The sequence below is a fragment of the Ambystoma mexicanum genome, chromosome 7p (genome assembly GCF_040938575.1).
Source record: "Ambystoma mexicanum isolate Mex_15411 chromosome 7p, UKY_AmexF1_1, whole genome shotgun sequence".
NCBI lineage: Eukaryota > Metazoa > Chordata > Amphibia > Caudata > Ambystomatidae > Ambystoma > Ambystoma mexicanum.
Window position 1 is genome coordinate 812,062,845 of NC_090939.1, and position 20,005 is coordinate 812,082,849.

A 20,005-nucleotide genomic window follows, 5' to 3' on the forward strand; every position below is an offset into this window, starting at 1 on the left:
AATATTATTGGGAATTTCAGTGGTCTAGGATGCGGGTTAGTGCCCCTTTCAGGCTGACAATGTTGTTGGGACATACAGAGCTCTCTGACACAGATTTTGGCCCACCAACATTTTCTGGACTTAGAGGGTCTAGGATGCCTCTAAACCCCTTTTTGCCACCTCCAAAGTTTTCTACATTTTTGCAGGCCTAAGATGCACTTTAAGGCATTTTTGGGCTGCTAACATTTTCAGAACTTTCAGGGGTGTAGTATGCATTTTTTGTGCCAAAAATATTTTTGGGAATTTCAGTGGTCTAGGATGCGGGTTAATGCCTGTTTCACTCTGCAAATATTTTTGGGACATTCAGGGCTCTCTGACACCATTTTTGGGCCACCAACATTTTCTGGACTTTAGGGGGTCTAGGATGCCTGTAAAGCCCTTTTTTGGACCTTCAAAGTTATCAACATTTTTGCAAGCCTAAAATGCACTTTAAGGCATTTTTGTGCTGCTAACATTTTCAGAACTTTCAGGGGTGTAGTATGCATTTTTTGTGCCAAAAATATTTTGGGGAATTTCAGTGGTCTAGGATGCAACTTAATGCCCCTTTCAGGCTGCAAATCTGTTTGGGACATGCAGAGCTCTCTGACACTGTTTTTGGGCCACCAACATTTTCTGGACTTTAGGGGGTCTAGGATGTCTGTAAACCCCTTTTTTGGGCCTCCAAAGTTTTCAACATTTTTGCAGGCCTAAAATGCATTTTAAGGCCTTTTTTGGGCTGCTAACATATTCTGAGCTTTCAGGGGTGTAGGATGCATTTTTCGTGCCAAAAATATTTTGGAGAATTTCATTGGTCTAGGAAGCGGCTTAATGCCCCTTTCAGGCTGCAAATGTATTTGGGGCATTCAGAGCTCTCTGACACCGATTTTGGCCCACCAACATTTTCTGGACTTTAGGGGGTCTAGGATGCCTGTAAACCCCTTTTCTGGGCCTCCAAAATTTTCAACATTTTTGCAGGCATAAAATGCATTTTAAGGCCTTTTTTGGGCTGCTAACATATTCTGAGCCTTAGCGGTGTAGGATGCATTTTTCGTGCAAAAAATATTTTTGGGAATTTCAGTGGTCTAGGATGCGGGTTAATGCCCCTTTCATGCTGCAAATGTTTTTGGGACATTCAGGGCTCTCTGACACCATTTTTGGGCCACCAACATTTTCTGGACTTTAGGGGGTGTAGGATGCCTGTAAACCCCTTTTTTCCACCTCCAAAGTTATCAACATTTTTGCAAGCCTAAGATGCACTTTAAGGCATTTTAGTGCTGCTAACATTTTCAGAACTTTCAGGGGTGTAGTATGCATTTTTTGTGCCAAAAATATTTTGGGGAATTTCAGTGGTCTAGGATGCAACTTAATGCCCCTTTCAGGCTGCAAATCTGTTTGGGACATGCAGAGCTCTCTGACACTGTTTTTGGCCCACCAACATTTTCTGGACTTTAGGGGGTCTAGGATGCCTGTAAACCCCTTTTTTCGGCCTCCAAAGTTTTCAACATTTTTGCACACCTAAGAAGCATTTGAAGTCCTTTTTTTGAGCTGCCAACATTTTCTGATCTTTCAGGGTTGTAGGATGCATTTTTTGTGCCAAAAATATTTTGGGGAATTTCAGTGGTCTAGGATGCGACTTAATGCCCCTTTCAGGCTGCAAATCTGTTTGGGACATTCAGAGCTCTCTGACACTGTTTTTGGGCCACAAACATTTTCTGGACTTTAGGGGGTCTAGGATGCCTGTAAACCCCTTTTTTGGTCCTTCAAAGTTTTCAACATTTTTGCAGGCCTAAAATGCATTTTAAGGCCTTTTTTGGGCTGCTAACATATTCTGAGCTTCAGGGGTATAGTATGCATTTTTCATGCCAAAAATATCTTGGGGAATTTCAGTGGTCTAGGATGCGGCTTAATGCCCCTTTCAGGCTGCAAATGTTTTTGGGACATTCAGAGCTCCCTGACACCGATTTTGGCCCACCAACATTTTCTGGACTTTAGGGGGTCTAGGATGCCTGTAAACCCCTTTTTTGGGCCTCCAAAATTTTCAACATTTTTGCAGGCGTAAAATGCATTTTAAGGCCTTTTTTGGGCTGCTAACATATTCTGAGCCTTAGCGGTGTAGGATGCATTTTTCGTGCAAAAAATATTTTTGGGAATTTCAGTGGTCTAGGATGTGGGTTAATGCCCCTTTCATGCTGCAAATGTTTTTGGGACATTCAGGGCTCTCTGACACCATTTTTGGGCCACCAACATTTTCTGGGCTTTAGGGGGTGTAGGATGCCTGTAAACCCCTTTTTTCCACATCCAAAGTTATCAACATTTTTTGCAAGCCTAAGATGCACTTTAAGGCATTTTTGTGCTGCTAACATTTTCAGAACTTTCAGGGGTGTAGTATTCATTTTTTGTGCCAAAAATACTTTTGGGAATTTCAGTGGTCTAGGATGCGGGTTAATGCCTGTTTCACTCTGCAAATGTTTTTGGGACATTCAGGGCTCTCTGACACAATTTTTGGGCCACCAACATCTTCTGGACTTTAGGGGGTCTAGGTTGCCTGTAAACCCCTTTTTTGGTCCTTCAACGTTTTCAACATTTTTGCAGGCCTAAAATGCATTTTAAGGCATTTTTGGGCTGCTAACATTTTCAGAACTTTCAGGGGTGTAGTATGCATTTTTTGTGCCAAAAATATTTTTGGGAATTTCAGTGGTCTAGGATGCGGGTTAATGCGGCTTTCAGGCTGTAAATGTTTTTGGGACATTCAGGGCTCTCTGACACCATTTCTGGCCCACCAACATTTTCTGGACTTTAGGGGGTCTAGGATGCCTGTAAACCCCTTTTTTGGGCCCCCAAAGTTTTCAACATTTTTGCAGGCCTAAAACGCATTTTAAGGCCTTTTTTGGGCTGCTAACATATTCTGAGCTTCAGGGGTATAGGTTGCATTTTTCATGCCAAAAATATTTTTGGGAATTTCAGTGGTCTAGGATGCGGCTTAATGCCCCTTTCAGGCTGCAAATATTTTTGGGACATTCAGAGCTCTCTGACACCGATTTTGGCCCACCAACTTTTTCTGGACTTTAGGGGGTCTAGGATGCCTGTAAACCCCTTTTTTGGGCCTCCAAAGTTTTCAACATTTTTGCATGCCTAAAATGCATTTTAAGGCCTTTTTTGGGCTGCTAACATATTCTGAGCCTTAGTGGTGACGGATGCATTTTTCGTGCAAAAAATATTTTTGGGAATTTCAGTGGTCTAGGATGCGGGTTAATGCCCCTTTCATGCTGCAAATGTTTTTGGGACATTCAGGGCTCTCTGACACCATTTTTGGGCCACCAACATTGTATGGACTTTAGGGGGTGTAGGATGCCTGTAAACCCATTTTTTTCCACCTCCAAAGTTATCAACATTTTTGCAAGCCTAAGATGCACTTTAAGGCATTTTCGGGCTGCTAACATTTTCAGAACTTTCAGGGGTGTAGTTTGCATTTTTTGTGCCAAAAATATTTTGGGGAATTTCAGTGGTCTAGGATGCAACTTAATGCCCCTTTCAGGCTGCAAATCTGTTTGGGACATGCAGAGCTCTCTGACACTGTTTTTGGGCCACCAACATTTTCTGGACTTTAGGGGGTCTAGGATGTCTGTAAACCCCTTTTTTGGGCCTCCAAAGTTTTCAACATTTTTTCAGGCCTAAAATGCATTTTAAGGCCTTTTTTGGGCTGCTAACATATTCTGAGCCTTAGGGGTGACGGATGCATTTTTCGTGCAAAAAATATTTTTTGGGAATTTCAGTGGTCTAGGATGCGGGTTAATACCCCTTTCAGGCTGCAAATGTTTTTGGGACATTCAGGGCTCTCTGACACCATTTTTGGGCCACCAACATTTTCTGGACTTTAGGGGGTCTAGGATGCCTGTAAACCCCTTTTTTGGGCCTCCAAAGTTTTCAACATTTTTGCAGGCCTAAAATGCATTTTAAGGTCTTTTTTGGGCTGCTAACATATTCTGAGCTTCAGGGGTATAGGTTGCATTTTTCATGCCAAAAATATTTTGGGGAATTTCAGTGGTCTAGGATGCGGCTTAATGCCCCTTTCAGGCTGCAAATATTTTTGGGACATTCAGAGCTCTCTGACACCGATTTTGGCCCACCAACATTTTCTGGACTTTAGGGGGTCTAGGATGCCTGTAAACCCCTTTTTTGGTCCTTCAAAGTTTTCAACATTTTTGCAGGCCTAAAATGCATTTTAAGGCCTTTTTTGGGCTGCTAACATATTCTGAGCTTCAGGGGTATAGGTTGCATTTTTCATGCCAAAAATATCTTGGGGAATTTGAGTGGTCTAGGATGCGGCTTAATGCCCCTTTCAGGCTGCAAATGTTTTTGGGGCATTCAGAGCTCCCTGACACCGATTTTGGCCCACCAACATTTTCTGGACTTTAGGGGGTCTAGGATGCCTGTAAACCCCTTTTTTGGGCCTCCAAAATTTTCATCATTTTTGCAGGCGTAAAATGCATTTTAAGGCCTTTTTTGGGCTGCTAACATATTCTGAGCCTTAGCGGTGTAGGATGCATTTTTCGTGCAAAAAATATTTTTGGGAATTTCAGTGGTCTAGGATGCAACTTAATGCCCCTTTCAGGCTGCAAATCTGTTTGGGACATGCAGAGCTCTCTGACACTGTCTTTGGGCCACCAACATTTTCTGGACTTTAGGGGGTCTAGGATGTCTGTAAACCCCTTTTTTGGGCCTCCAAAGTTTTCAACATTTTTGCAGGCCTAAAATGCATTTTAAGGCCTTTTTTGGGCTGCTAACATATTCTGAGCCTGGGGGTGACGGATGCATTTTTCGTGCAAAAAATATTTTTTGGAATTTCAGTGGTCTAGGATGCGGGTTAATGCCCCTTTCAGGCTGCAAATGTTTTTGGGACATTCAGGGCTCTCTGACACCATTTTTGGGCCACCAACATTTTCTGGACTTTAGGGGGTCTAGGATGCCTGTAAACCCCTTTTTTGGGCCTCCAAAGTTTTCAACATTTTTGCAGGCCTAAAATGCATTTTAAGGCCTTTTTTGGGCTGCTAACATATTCTGAGCTTTCAGGGGTGTAGGATGCATTTTTCATGCCAAAAATATTTTGGAGAATTTCAGTGGTCTAGGATGCGGCTTAATGCCCCTTTCAGGCTGCAAATGTTTTTGGGACATTCAGAGCTCTCTGACACCGATTTTGGCCCACCAACATTTTCTGGACTTTAGGGGGTCTAGGATGCCTGTAAACCCCTTTTTTTGGCCTCCAAAGGTTTCAACATTTTTGCAGGCCTAAAATGCATTTTAAGGCCTTTTTTGGGCTGCTAACATATTCTGAGCCTTAGGGGTGTAGGATGCATTTTTCGTGCAAAAAATATTTTTGGGAATTTCAGTGGTCTAGGATGCGGGTTAATACCCCTTTCAGGCTGCAAATGTTTTTGGGAATTCAGGGCTCTCTGACACCATTTTTGAGCCACAATCATTTTCTGGACTTTAGGGGGTCTAGGATGCCTGTACCCTCTTTTTTGGGCCTCCAAAGTTTTCAACATTTTTGCAGACCTAAAATGCATTTTAAGGCCTTTTTTGGGCTGCTAACATATTCTGAGCTTCAGCGGTATAGGTTGCATTTTTCATGCCAAAAATATTTTGGGGAATTTCAGTGGTCTAGGATGCGGCTTAATGCCCCTTTCAGGCTGCAAATGTATTTGGGGCATTCAGAGCTCTCTGACACCGATTTTGGCCCACCAACATTTTCTGGACTTTAGGGGGTCTAGGATGCCTGTAAACCCCTTTTTTGGGCCTCCAAAGTTTTCAACATTTTTGCATGCCTAAAATGCATTTTAAGGCCTTTTTTGGGCTGCTAACATATTCTGAGCCTTAGTGGTGACGGATGCATTTTTCGTGCAAAAAATATTTTTGGGAATTTCAGTGGTCTAGGATGCGGGTTAATGCCCCTTTCATGCTGCAAATGTTTTTGGGACATTCAGGGCTCTCTGACACCATTTTTGGGCCACCAACATTTTCTGGACTTTAGGGGGTGTAGGATGCCTGTAAACCCCTTTTTTGGGCCTCCAAAGTTTTCAACATTTTTGCAGGCCTAAGATGCATTTTAAGGCCTTTTTTGGGCTGCTAACATATTCTGAGCCTTAGGGGTGTAGGATGCATTTTTCGTGCAAAAAATATTTTTGGGAATTTCAGTGGTCTAGGATGCGGGTTAATACCCCTTTCAGGCTGCAAATGTTTTTGGGAATTCAGGGCTCTCTGACACCATTTTTGAGCCACAATCATTTTCTGGACTTTAGGGGGTCTAGGATGCCTGTACCCTCTTTTTTGGGCCTCCAAAGTTTTCAACATTTTTGCAGACCTAAAATGCATTTTAAGGCCTTTTTTGGGCTGCTAACATATTCTGAGCTTCAGGGGTATAGGTTGCATTTTTCATGCCAAAAATATCTTGGGGAATTTCAGTGGTCTAGGATGCGGCTTAATGCCCCTTTCAGGCTGCAAATGTTTTTGGGACATTCAGAGCTCCCTGACACCGATTTTGGCCCACCAACATTTTCTGGACTTTAGGGGGTCTAGGATGCCTGTAAACCCCTTTTTTTGGGCCTCCAAAATTTTCAACATTTTTGCAGGCGTAAAATGCATTTTAAGGCCTTTTTTGGGCTGCTAACATATTCTGAGCCTTAGCGGTGTAGGATGCATTTTTCGTGCAAAAAATATTTTTGGGAATTTCAGTGGTCTAGGATGTGGGTTAATGCCCCTTTCATGCTGCAAATGTTTTTGGGACATTCAGGGCTCTCTGACACCATTTTTGGGCCACCAACATTTTCTGGGCTTTAGGGGGTGTAGGATGCCTGTAAACCCCTTTTTTCCACATCCAAAGTTATCAACATTTTTGCAAGCGTAAGATTCACTTTAAGGCATTTTTGTGCTGCTAACATTTTCAGAACTTTCAGAGGTGTAGTATGCATTTTTTGTGCCAAAAATATTTTGGGGAATTTCAGTGGTCTAGGATGCAACTAAATGTCCCTTTCAGGTTGCAAATTTGTTTGGGACATGCAGAGCTCTCTGACACTGTTTTTGGGCCACCAACATTTTCTGCACTTTAGGGGGTCTAGGATGTCTGTAAACCCCTTTTTTGGGCCTCCAAAGTTTTCAACATTTTTGCAGGCCTAAAATGCATTTTAAGGCCTTTTTTGGGCTGCTAACATATTCTGAGCTTTCAGGGGTGTAGGATGCATTTTTCATGCCAAAAATATTTTGGAGAATTTCATTGGTCTAGGATGCGGCTTAATGCCCCTTTCAGGCTGCAAATGTATTTGGGGCATTCAGAGCTCTCTGACACCGATTTTGGCCCACCAACATTTTCTGGACTTTAGGGGGTCTAGGATGCCTGTAAACCCCTTTTTTGGGCCTCCAAAATTTTCAACATTTTTGCAGGCATAAAATGCATTTTAAGGCCTTTTTTGGGCTGCTAACATATTCTGAGCCTTAGCGGTGTAGGATGCATTTTTCGTGCAAAAAATATTTTTGGGAATTTCAGTGGTCTAGGATGCGGGTTAATGTCCCTTTCATGCTGCAAATGTTTTTGGGATATTCAGGGCTCTCTGACACCATTTTTGGGCCACCAACATTTTCTGGACTTTAGGGGGTGTAGGATGCCTGTAAACCCCTTTTTTCCACCTCCAAAGTTATCAACATTTTTGCAAGCCTAAGATGCACTTTAAGGCATTTTTGTGCTGCTAACATTTTCAGAACTTTCAGGGGTGTAGTATGCATTTTTTGTGCCAAAAATATTTTGGTGAATTTCAGTGGTCTAGGATGCAACTTAATGCCCCTTTCAGGCTGCAAATCTGTTTGGGACATGCAGAGCTCTCTGACACTGTTTTTGGCCCACCAACATTTTCTGGACTTTAGGGGGTCTAGGATGCCTGTAAACCCCTTTTTTCGGCCTCCAAAGTTTTCAACATTTTTGCACACCTAAGAAGCATTCGAAGTCCTTTTTTTGAGCTGCCAACATTTTCTGATCTTTCAGGGTTGTAGGATGCATTTTTTGTGCCAAAAATATTTTGGGGAATTTCAGTGGTCTAGGATGCGACTTAATGCCTCTTTCAGGCTGCAAATCTGTTTGGGACATTCAGAGCTCTCTGACACTGTTTTTGGGCCACAAACATTTTCTGGACTTTAGGGGGTCTAGGATGCCTGTAAACCCCTTTTTTGGTCCTTCAAAGTTTTCAACATTTTTGCAGGCCTAAAATGCATTTTAAGGCCTTTTTTGGGCTGCTAACATATTCTGAGCTTCAGGGGTATAGGTTGCATTTTTCATGCCAAAAATATCTTGGGGAATTTCAGTGGTCTAGGATGCGGCTTAATGCCCCTTTCAGGCTGCAAATGTTTTTGGGACATTCAGAGCTCCCTGACACCGATTTTGGCCCACCAACATTTTCTGGACTTTAGGGGGTCTAGGATGCCTGTAAACCCCTTTTTTTGGGCCTCCAAAATTTTCAACATTTTTGCAGGCGTAAAATGCATTTTAAGGCCTTTTTTGGGCTGCTAACATATTCTGAGCCTTAGCGGTGTAGGATGCATTTTTCGTGCAAAAAATACTTTTGGGAATTTCAGTGGTCTAGGATGTGGGTTAATGCCCCTTTCATGCTGCAAATGTTTTTGGGACATTCAGGGCTCTATGACACCATTTCTGGGCCACCAACATTTTCTGGGCTTTTGGGGGTGTAGGATGCCTGTAAACCCCTTTTTTCCACATCCAAAGTTATCAACATTTTTGCAAGCGTAAGATTCACTTTAAGGCATTTTTGTGCTGCTAACATTTTCAGAACTTTCAGAGGTGTAGTATGCATTTTTTGTGCCAAAAATATTTTGGGGAATTTCAGTGGTCTAGGATGCAACTAAATGTCCCTTTCAGGTTGCAAATCTGTTTGGGACATGCAGAGCTCTCTGACACTGTTTTTGGGCCACCAACATTTTCTGCACTTTAGGGGGTCTAGGATGTCTGTAAACCCCTTTTTTGGGCCTCCAAAGTTTTCAACATTTTTGCAGGCCTAAAATGCATTTTAAGGCCTTTTTTGGGCTGCTAACATATTCTGAGCTTTCAGGGGTGTAGGATGCATTTTTCATGCAAAAATATTTTGGAGAATTTCATTGGTCTAGGATGCGGCTTAATGCCCCTTTCAGGCTGCAAATGTATTTGGGGCATTCAGAGCTCTCTGACACCGATTTTGGCCCACCAACATTTTCTGGACTTTAGGGGGTCTAGGATGCCTGTAAACCCCTTTTTTGGGCCTCCAAAATTTTCAACATTTTTGCAGGCATAAAATGCATTTTAAGGCCTTTTTTGGGCTGCTAACATATTCTGAGCCTTAGCGGTGTAGGATGCATTTTTCGTGCAAAAAATATTTTTGGGAATTTCAGTGGTCTAGGATGCGGGTTAATGGCCCTTTCAGGCTGCAAATGTTTTTGGGAATTCAGGGCTCTCTGACACCATTTTTGAGCCACAATCATTTTCTGGACTTTAGGGGGTCTAGGATGCCTGTACCCTCTTTTTTGGGCCTCCAAAGTTTTCAACATTTTTGCAGACCTAAAATGCATTTTAAGGCCTTTTTTGGGCTGCTAACATATTCTGAGCTTCAGCGGTATAGGTTGCATTTTTCATGCCAAAAATATTTTGGGGAATTTCAGTGGTCTAGGATGCGGCTTAATGCCCCTTTCAGGCTGCAAATGTATTTGGGGCATTCAGAGCTCTCTGACACCGATTTTGGCCCACCAACATTTTCTGGACTTTAGGGGGTCTAGGATGCCTGTAAACCCCTTTTTTGGGCCTCCAAAGTTTTCAACATTTTTGCATGCCTAAAATGCATTTTAAGGCCTTTTTTGGGCTGCTAACATATTCTGAGCCTTAGTGGTGACGGATGCATTTTTCGTGCAAAAAATATTTTTGGGAATTTCAGTGGTCTAGGATGCGGGTTAATGCCCCTTTCATGCTGCAAATGTTTTTGGGACATTCAGGGCTCTCTGACACCATTTTTGGGCCACCAACATTTTCTGGACTTTAGGGGGTGTAGGATGCCTGTAAACCCCTTTTTTGGGCCTCCAAAGTTTTCAACATTTTTGCAGGCCTAAGATGCATTTTAAGGCCTTTTTTGGGCTGCTAACATATTCTGAGCCTTAGGGGTGTAGGATGCATTTTTCGTGCAAAAAATATTTTTGGGAATTTCAGTGGTCTAGGATGCGGGTTAATACCCCTTTCAGGCTGCAAATGTTTTTGGGAATTCAGGGCTCTCTGACACCATTTTTGAGCCACAATCATTTTCTGGACTTTAGGGGGTCTAGGATGCCTGTACCCTCTTTTTTGGGCCTCCAAAGTTTTCAACATTTTTGCAGACCTAAAATGCATTTTAAGGCCTTTTTTGGGCTGCTAACATATTCTGAGCTTCAGGGGTATAGGTTGCATTTTTCATGCCAAAAATATCTTGGGGAATTTCAGTGGTCTAGGATGCGGCTTAATGCCCCTTTCAGGCTGCAAATGTTTTTGGGACATTCAGAGCTCCCTGACACCGATTTTGGCCCACCAACATTTTCTGGACTTTAGGGGGTCTAGGATGCCTGTAAACCCCTTTTTTTGGGCCTCCAAAATTTTCAACATTTTTGCAGGCGTAAAATGCATTTTAAGGCCTTTTTTGGGCTGCTAACATATTCTGAGCCTTAGCGGTGTAGGATGCATTTTTCGTGCAAAAAATATTTTTGGGAATTTCAGTGGTCTAGGATGTGGGTTAATGCCCCTTTCATGCTGCAAATGTTTTTGGGACATTCAGGGCTCTCTGACACCATTTTTGGGCCACCAACATTTTCTGGGCTTTAGGGGGTGTAGGATGCCTGTAAACCCCTTTTTTCCACATCCAAAGTTATCAACATTTTTGCAAGCGTAAGATTCACTTTAAGGCATTTTTGTGCTGCTAACATTTTCAGAACTTTCAGAGGTGTAGTATGCATTTTTTGTGCCAAAAATATTTTGGGGAATTTCAGTGGTCTAGGATGCAACTAAATGTCCCTTTCAGGTTGCAAATTTGTTTGGGACATGCAGAGCTCTCTGACACTGTTTTTGGGCCACCAACATTTTCTGCACTTTAGGGGGTCTAGGATGTCTGTAAACCCCTTTTTTGGGCCTCCAAAGTTTTCAACATTTTTGCAGGCCTAAAATGCATTTTAAGGCCTTTTTTGGGCTGCTAACATATTCTGAGCTTTCAGGGGTGTAGGATGCATTTTTCATGCCAAAAATATTTTGGAGAATTTCATTGGTCTAGGATGCGGCTTAATGCCCCTTTCAGGCTGCAAATGTATTTGGGGCATTCAGAGCTCTCTGACACCGATTTTGGCCCACCAACATTTTCTGGACTTTAGGGGGTCTAGGATGCCTGTAAACCCCTTTTTTGGGCCTCCAACATTTTCAACATTTTTGCAGGCATAAAATGCATTTTAAGGCCTTTTTTGGGCTGCTAACATATTCTGAGCCTTAGCGGTGTAGGATGCATTTTTCGTGCAAAAAATATTTTTGGGAATTTCAGTGGTCTAGGATGCGGGTTAATGTCCCTTTCATGCTGCAAATGTTTTTGGGATATTCAGGGCTCTCTGACACCATTTTTGGGCCACCAACATTTTCTGGACTTTAGGGGGTGTAGGATGCCTGTAAACCCCTTTTTTCCACCTCCAAAGTTATCAACATTTTTGCAAGCCTAAGATGCACTTTAAGGCATTTTTGTGCTGCTAACATTTTCAGAACTTTCAGGGGTGTAGTATGCATTTTTTGTGCCAAAAATATTTTGGTGAATTTCAGTGGTCTAGGATGCAACTTAATGCCCCTTTCAGGCTGCAAATCTGTTTGGGACATGCAGAGCTCTCTGACACTGTTTTTGGCCCACCAACATTTTCTGGACTTTAGGGGGTCTAGGATGCCTGTAAACCCCTTTTTTCGGCCTCCAAAGTTTTCAACATTTTTGCACACCTAAGAAGCATTCGAAGTCCTTTTTTTGAGCTGCCAACATTTTCTGATCTTTCAGGGTTGTAGGATGCATTTTTTGTGCCAAAAATATTTTGGGGAATTTCAGTGGTCTAGGATGCGACTTAATGCCTCTTTCAGGCTGCAAATCTGTTTGGGACATTCAGAGCTCTCTGACACTGTTTTTGGGCCACAAACATTTTCTGGACTTTAGGGGGTCTAGGATGCCTGTAAACCCCTTTTTTGGTCCTTCAAAGTTTTCAACATTTTTGCAGGCCTAAAATGCATTTTAAGGCCTTTTTTGGGCTGCTAACATATTCTGAGCTTCAGGGGTATAGGTTGCATTTTTCATGCCAAAAATATCTTGGGGAATTTCAGTGGTCTAGGATGCGGCTTAATGCCCCTTTCAGGCTGCAAATGTTTTTGGGACATTCAGAGCTCCCTGACACCGATTTTGGCCCACCAACATTTTCTGGACTTTAGGGGGTCTAGGATGCCTGTAAACCCCTTTTTTTGGGCCTCCAAAATTTTCAACATTTTTGCAGGCGTAAAATGCATTTTAAGGCCTTTTTTGGGCTGCTAACATATTCTGAGCCTTAGCGGTGTAGGATGCATTTTTCGTGCAAAAAATACTTTTGGGAATTTCAGTGGTCTAGGATGTGGGTTAATGCCCCTTTCATGCTGCAAATGTTTTTGGGACATTCAGGGCTCTATGACACCATTTCTGGGCCACCAACATTTTCTGGGCTTTTGGGGGTGTAGGATGCCTGTAAACCCCTTTTTTCCACATCCAAAGTTATCAACATTTTTGCAAGCGTAAGATTCACTTTAAGGCATTTTTGTGCTGCTAACATTTTCAGAACTTTCAGAGGTGTAGTATGCATTTTTTGTGCCAAAAATATTTTGGGGAATTTCAGTGGTCTAGGATGCAACTAAATGTCCCTTTCAGGTTGCAAATCTGTTTGGGACATGCAGAGCTCTCTGACACTGTTTTTGGGCCACCAACATTTTCTGCACTTTAGGGGGTCTAGGATGTCTGTAAACCCCTTTTTTGGGCCTCCAAAGTTTTCAACATTTTTGCAGGCCTAAAATGCATTTTAAGGCCTTTTTTGGGCTGCTAACATATTCTGAGCTTTCAGGGGTGTAGGATGCATTTTTCATGCAAAAATATTTTGGAGAATTTCATTGGTCTAGGATGCGGCTTAATGCCCCTTTCAGGCTGCAAATGTATTTGGGGCATTCAGAGCTCTCTGACACCGATTTTGGCCCACCAACATTTTCTGGACTTTAGGGGGTCTAGGATGCCTGTAAACCCCTTTTTTGGGCCTCCAAAATTTTCAACATTTTTGCAGGCATAAAATGCATTTTAAGGCCTTTTTTGGGCTGCTAACATATTCTGAGCCTTAGCGGTGTAGGATGCATTTTTCGTGCAAAAAATATTTTTGGGAATTTCAGTGGTCTAGGATGCGGGTTAATGGCCCTTTCAGGCTGCAAATGTTTTTGGGAATTCAGGGCTCTCTGACACCATTTTTGAGCCACAATCATTTTCTGGACTTTAGGGGGTCTAGGATGCCTGTACCCTCTTTTTTGGGCCTCCAAAGTTTTCAACATTTTTGCAGACCTAAAATGCATTTTAAGGCCTTTTTTGGGCTGCTAACATATTCTGAGCTTCAGCGGTATAGGTTGCATTTTTCATGCCAAAAATATTTTGGGGAATTTCAGTGGTCTAGGATGCGGCTTAATGCCCCTTTCAGGCTGCAAATGTATTTGGGGCATTCAGAGCTCTCTGACACCGATTTTGGCCCACCAACATTTTCTGGACTTTAGGGGGTCTAGGATGCCTGTAAACCCCTTTTTTGGGCCTCCAAAGTTTTCAACATTTTTGCATGCCTAAAATGCATTTTAAGGCCTTTTTTGGGCTGCTAACATATTCTGAGCCTTAGTGGTGACGGATGCATTTTTCGTGCAAAAAATATTTTTGGGAATTTCAGTGGTCTAGGATGCGGGTTAATGCCCCTTTCATGCTGCAAATGTTTTTGGGACATTCAGGGCTCTCTGACACCATTTTTGGGCCACCAACATTTTCTGGACTTTAGGGGGTGTAGGATGCCTGTAAACCCCTTTTTTGGGCCTCCAAAGTTTTCAACATTTTTGCAGGCCTAAGATGCATTTTAAGGCCTTTTTTGGGCTGCTAACATATTCTGAGCCTTAGGGGTGTAGGATGCATTTTTCGTGCAAAAAATATTTTTGGGAATTTCAGTGGTCTAGGATGCGGGTTAATACCCCTTTCAGGCTGCAAATGTTTTTGGGAATTCAGGGCTCTCTGACACCATTTTTGAGCCACAATCATTTTCTGGACTTTAGGGGGTCTAGGATGCCTGTACCCTCTTTTTTGGGCCTCCAAAGTTTTCAACATTTTTGCAGACCTAAAATGCATTTTAAGGCCTTTTTTGGGCTGCTAACATATTCTGAGCTTCAGGGGTATAGGTTGCATTTTTCATGCCAAAAATATCTTGGGGAATTTCAGTGGTCTAGGATGCGGCTTAATGCCCCTTTCAGGCTGCAAATGTTTTTGGGACATTCAGAGCTCCCTGACACCGATTTTGGCCCACCAACATTTTCTGGACTTTAGGGGGTCTAGGATGCCTGTAAACCCCTTTTTTTGGGCCTCCAAAATTTTCAACATTTTTGCAGGCGTAAAATGCATTTTAAGGCCTTTTTTGGGCTGCTAACATATTCTGAGCCTTAGCGGTGTAGGATGCATTTTTCGTGCAAAAAATATTTTTGGGAATTTCAGTGGTCTAGGATGTGGGTTAATGCCCCTTTCATGCTGCAAATGTTTTTGGGACATTCAGGGCTCTCTGACACCATTTTTGGGCCACCAACATTTTCTGGGCTTTAGGGGGTGTAGGATGCCTGTAAACCCCTTTTTTCCACATCCAAAGTTATCAACATTTTTGCAAGCGTAAGATTCACTTTAAGGCATTTTTGTGCTGCTAACATTTTCAGAACTTTCAGAGGTGTAGTATGCATTTTTTGTGCCAAAAATATTTTGGGGAATTTCAGTGGTCTAGGATGCAACTAAATGTCCCTTTCAGGTTGCAAATTTGTTTGGGACATGCAGAGCTCTCTGACACTGTTTTTGGGCCACCAACATTTTCTGCACTTTAGGGGGTCTAGGATGTCTGTAAACCCCTTTTTTGGGCCTCCAAAGTTTTCAACATTTTTGCAGGCCTAAAATGCATTTTAAGGCCTTTTTTGGGCTGCTAACATATTCTGAGCTTTCAGGGGTGTAGGATGCATTTTTCATGCCAAAAATATTTTGGAGAATTTCATTGGTCTAGGATGCGGCTTAATGCCCCTTTCAGGCTGCAAATGTATTTGGGGCATTCAGAGCTCTCTGACACCGATTTTGGCCCACCAACATTTTCTGGACTTTAGGGGGTCTAGGATGCCTGTAAACCCCTTTTTTGGGCCTCCAACATTTTCAACATTTTTGCAGGCATAAAATGCATTTTAAGGCCTTTTTTGGGCTGCTAACATATTCTGAGCCTTAGCGGTGTAGGATGCATTTTTCGTGCAAAAAATATTTTTGGGAATTTCAGTGGTCTAGGATGCGGGTTAATGTCCCTTTCATGCTGCAAATGTTTTTGGGATATTCAGGGCTCTCTGACACCATTTTTGGGCCACCAACATTTTCTGGACTTTAGGGGGTGTAGGATGCCTGTAAACCCCTTTTTTCCACCTCCAAAGTTATCAACATTTTTGCAAGCCTAAGATGCACTTTAAGGCATTTTTGTGCTGCTAACATTTTCAGAACTTTCAGGGGTGTAGTATGCATTTTTTGTGCCAAAAATATTTTGGTGAATTTCAGTGGTCTAGGATGCAACTTAATGCCCCTTTCAGGCTGCAAATCTGTTTGGGACATGCAGAGCTCTCTGACACTGTTTTTGGCCCACCAACATTTTCTGGACTTTAGGGGGTCTAGGATGCCTGTAAACCCCTTTTTTCGGCCTCCAAAGTTTTCAACATTTTTGCACACCTAAGAAGCATTCGAAGTCCTTTTTTTGAGCTGCCAACATTTTCTGATCTTTCAGGGTTGTAGGATGCATTTTTTGTGCCAAAAATATTTTGGGGAATTTCAGTGGTCTAGGATGCGACTTAATGCCTCTTTCAGGCTGCAAATCTGTTTGGGACATTCAGAGCTCTCTGACACTGTTTTTGGGCCACAAACATTTTCTGGACTTTAGGGGGTCTAGGATGCCTGTAAACCCCTTTTTTGGTCCTTCAAAGTTTTCAACATTTTTGCAGGCCTAAAATGCATTTTAAGGCCTTTTTTGGGCTGCTAACATATTCTGAGCTTCAGGGGTATAGGTTGCATTTTTCATGCCAAAAATATCTTGGGGAATTTCAGTGGTCTAGGATGCGGCTTAATGCCCCTTTCAGGCTGCAAATGTTTTTGGGACATTCAGAGCTCCCTGACACCGATTTTGGCCCACCAACATTTTCTGGACTTTAGGGGGTCTAGGATGCCTGTAAACCCCTTTTTTTGGGCCTCCAAAATTTTCAACATTTTTGCAGGCGTAAAATGCATTTTAAGGCCTTTTTTGGGCTGCTAACATATTCTGAGCCTTAGCGGTGTAGGATGCATTTTTCGTGCAAAAAATACTTTTGGGAATTTCAGTGGTCTAGGATGTGGGTTAATGCCCCTTTCATGCTGCAAATGTTTTTGGGACATTCAGGGCTCTATGACACCATTTCTGGGCCACCAACATTTTCTGGGCTTTTGGGGGTGTAGGATGCCTGTAAACCCCTTTTTTCCACATCCAAAGTTATCAACATTTTTGCAAGCGTAAGATTCACTTTAAGGCATTTTTGTGCTGCTAACATTTTCAGAACTTTCAGAGGTGTAGTATGCATTTTTTGTGCCAAAAATATTTTGGGGAATTTCAGTGGTCTAGGATGCAACTAAATGTCCCTTTCAGGTTGCAAATCTGTTTGGGACATGCAGAGCTCTCTGACACTGTTTTTGGGCCACCAACATTTTCTGCACTTTAGGGGGTCTAGGATGTCTGTAAACCCCTTTTTTGGGCCTCCAAAGTTTTCAACATTTTTGCAGGCCTAAAATGCATTTTAAGGCCTTTTTTGGGCTGCTAACATATTCTGAGCTTTCAGGGGTGTAGGATGCATTTTTCATGCAAAAATATTTTGGAGAATTTCATTGGTCTAGGATGCGGCTTAATGCCCCTTTCAGGCTGCAAATGTATTTGGGGCATTCAGAGCTCTCTGACACCGATTTTGGCCCACCAACATTTTCTGGACTTTAGGGGGTCTAGGATGCCTGTAAACCCCTTTTTTGGGCCTCCAAAATTTTCAACATTTTTGCAGGCATAAAATGCATTTTAAGGCCTTTTTTGGGCTGCTAACATATTCTGAGCCTTAGCGGTGTAGGATGCATTTTTCGTGCAAAAAATATTTTTGGGAATTTCAGTGGTCTAGGATGCGGGTTAATGGCCCTTTCATGCTGCAAATGTTTTTGGGACATTCAGGGCTCTCTGACACCATTTTTGGGCCACCAACATTTTCTGGACTTTAGGGGGTGTAGGATGCCTGTAAACCCCTTTTTTCCACCTCCAAAGTTATCAACATTTTTGCAAGCCTAAGATGCACTTTAAGGCATTTTTGTGCTGCTAACATTTTCAGAACTTTCAGGGGTGTAGTATGCAATTTTTGTGCCAAAAATATTTTGGGGAATTTCAGAGGTCTAGGATGCAACTTAATGCCCCTTTCAGGCTGCAAATCTGTTTGGGACATGCAGAGCTCTCTGACACTGTTTTTGGCCCACCAACATTTTCTGGACTTTAGGGGGTCTAGGATGCCTGTAAACCCCTTTTTTCGGCCTCCAAAGTTTTCAACATTTTTGCACACCTAAGAAGCATTTGAAGTCCTTTTTTTGAGCTGCCAACATTTTCTGATCTTTCAGGGTTGTAGGATGCATTTTTTGTGCCAAAAATATTTTGGGGAATTTCAGTGGTCTAGGATGCGACTTAATGCCCCTTTCAGGCTGCAAATCTGTTTGAGACATTCAGAGCTCTCTGACACTGTTTTTGGGCCACAAACATTTTCTGGACTTTAGGGGGTCTAGGATGCCTGTAAACCCCTTTTTTGGTCCTTCAAAGTTTTCAACATTTTTGCAGGCCTAAAATGCATTTTAAGGCCTTTTTTGGGCTGCTAACATATTCTGAGCTTTCAGGGGTGTAGGATGCATTTTTCATGCCAAAAATATTTTGGAGAATTTCATTGGTCTAGGATGCGGGTTAATGCCCCTTTCAGGCTGCAAATGTATTTGGGGCATTCAGAGCTCTCTGACACCGATTTTGGCCCACCAACATTTTCTGGACTTTAGGGGGTCTAGGATGCCTGTAAACCCCTTTTTTCGGCCTCCAAAGTTTTCAACATTTTTGCACACCTAAGAAGCATTCGAAGTCCTTTTTTTGAGCTGCCAACATTTTCTGATCTTTCAGGGTTGTAGGATGCATTTTTTGTGCCAAAAATATTTTGGGGAATTTCAGTGGTCTAGGATGCGACTTAATGCCTCTTTCAGGCTGCAAATCTGTTTGGGACATTCAGAGCTCTCTGACACTGTTTTTGGGCCACAAACATTTTCTGGACTTTAGGGGGTCTAGGATGCCTGTAAACCCCTTTTTTTGTCCTTCAAAGTTTTCAACATTTTTGCAGGCCTAAAATGCATTTTAAGGCCTTTTTTGGGCTGCTAACATATTCTGAGCTTCAGGGGTATAGGTTGCATTTTTCATGCCAAAAATATCTTGGGGAATTTCAGTGGTCTAGGATGCGGCTTAATGCCCCTTTCAGGCTGTAAATGTTTTTGGGACATTCAGAGCTCCCTGACACCGATTTTGGCCCACCAACATTTTCTGGACTTTAGGGGGTCTAGGATGCCTGTAAACCCCTTTTTTGGGCCTCCAAAATTTTCAACATTTTTGCAGGCGTAAAATGCATTTTAAGGCCTTTTTTGGGCTGCTAACATATTCTGAGCCTTAGCGGTGTAGGATGCATTTTTCGTGCAAAAAATATTTTTGGGAATTTCAGTGGTCTAGGATGTGGGTTAATGCCCCTTTCATGCTGCAAATGTTTTTGGGACATTCAGGGCTCTCTGACACCATTTTTGGGCCACCAACATTTTCTGGGCTTTAGGGGGTGTAGGATGCCTGTAAACCCCTTTTTTCCACATCCAAAGTTATCAACATTTTTGCAAGCGTAAGATTCACTTTAAGGCATTTTTGTGCTGCTAACATTTTCAGAACTTTCAGAGGTGTAGTATGCATTTTTTGTGCCAAAAATATTTTGGGGAATTTCAGTGGTCTAGGATGCAACTAAATGTCCCTTTCAGGTTGCAAATCTGTTTGGGACATGCAGAGCTCTCTGACACTGTTTTTGGGCCACCAACATTTTCTGCACTTTAGGGGGTCTAGGATGTCTGTAAACCCCTTTTTTGGGCCTCCAAGGTTTTCAACATTTTTGCAGGCCTAAAATGCATTTTAAGGCCTTTTTTGGGCTGCTAACATATTCTGAGCTTTCAGGGGTGTAGGATGCATTTTTCATGCCAAAAATATTTTGGAGAATTTCATTGGTCTAGGATGCGGCTTAATGCCCCTTTCAGGCTGCAAATGTATTTGGGGCATTCAGAGCTCTCTGACACCGATTTTGGCCCACCAACATTTTCTGGCCTTTAGGGGGTCTAGGATGCCTGTAAACCCCTTTTTTGGGCCTCCAAAATTTTCAACATTTTTGCAGGCATAAAATGCATTTTAAGGCCTTTTTTGGGCTGCTAACATATTCTGAGCCTTAGCGGTGTAGGATGCATTTTTCGTGCAAAAAATATTTTTGGGAATTTCAGTGGTCTAGGATGCGGGTTAATGCCCCTTTCATGCTGCAAATGTTTTTGGGACATTCAGGGCTCTC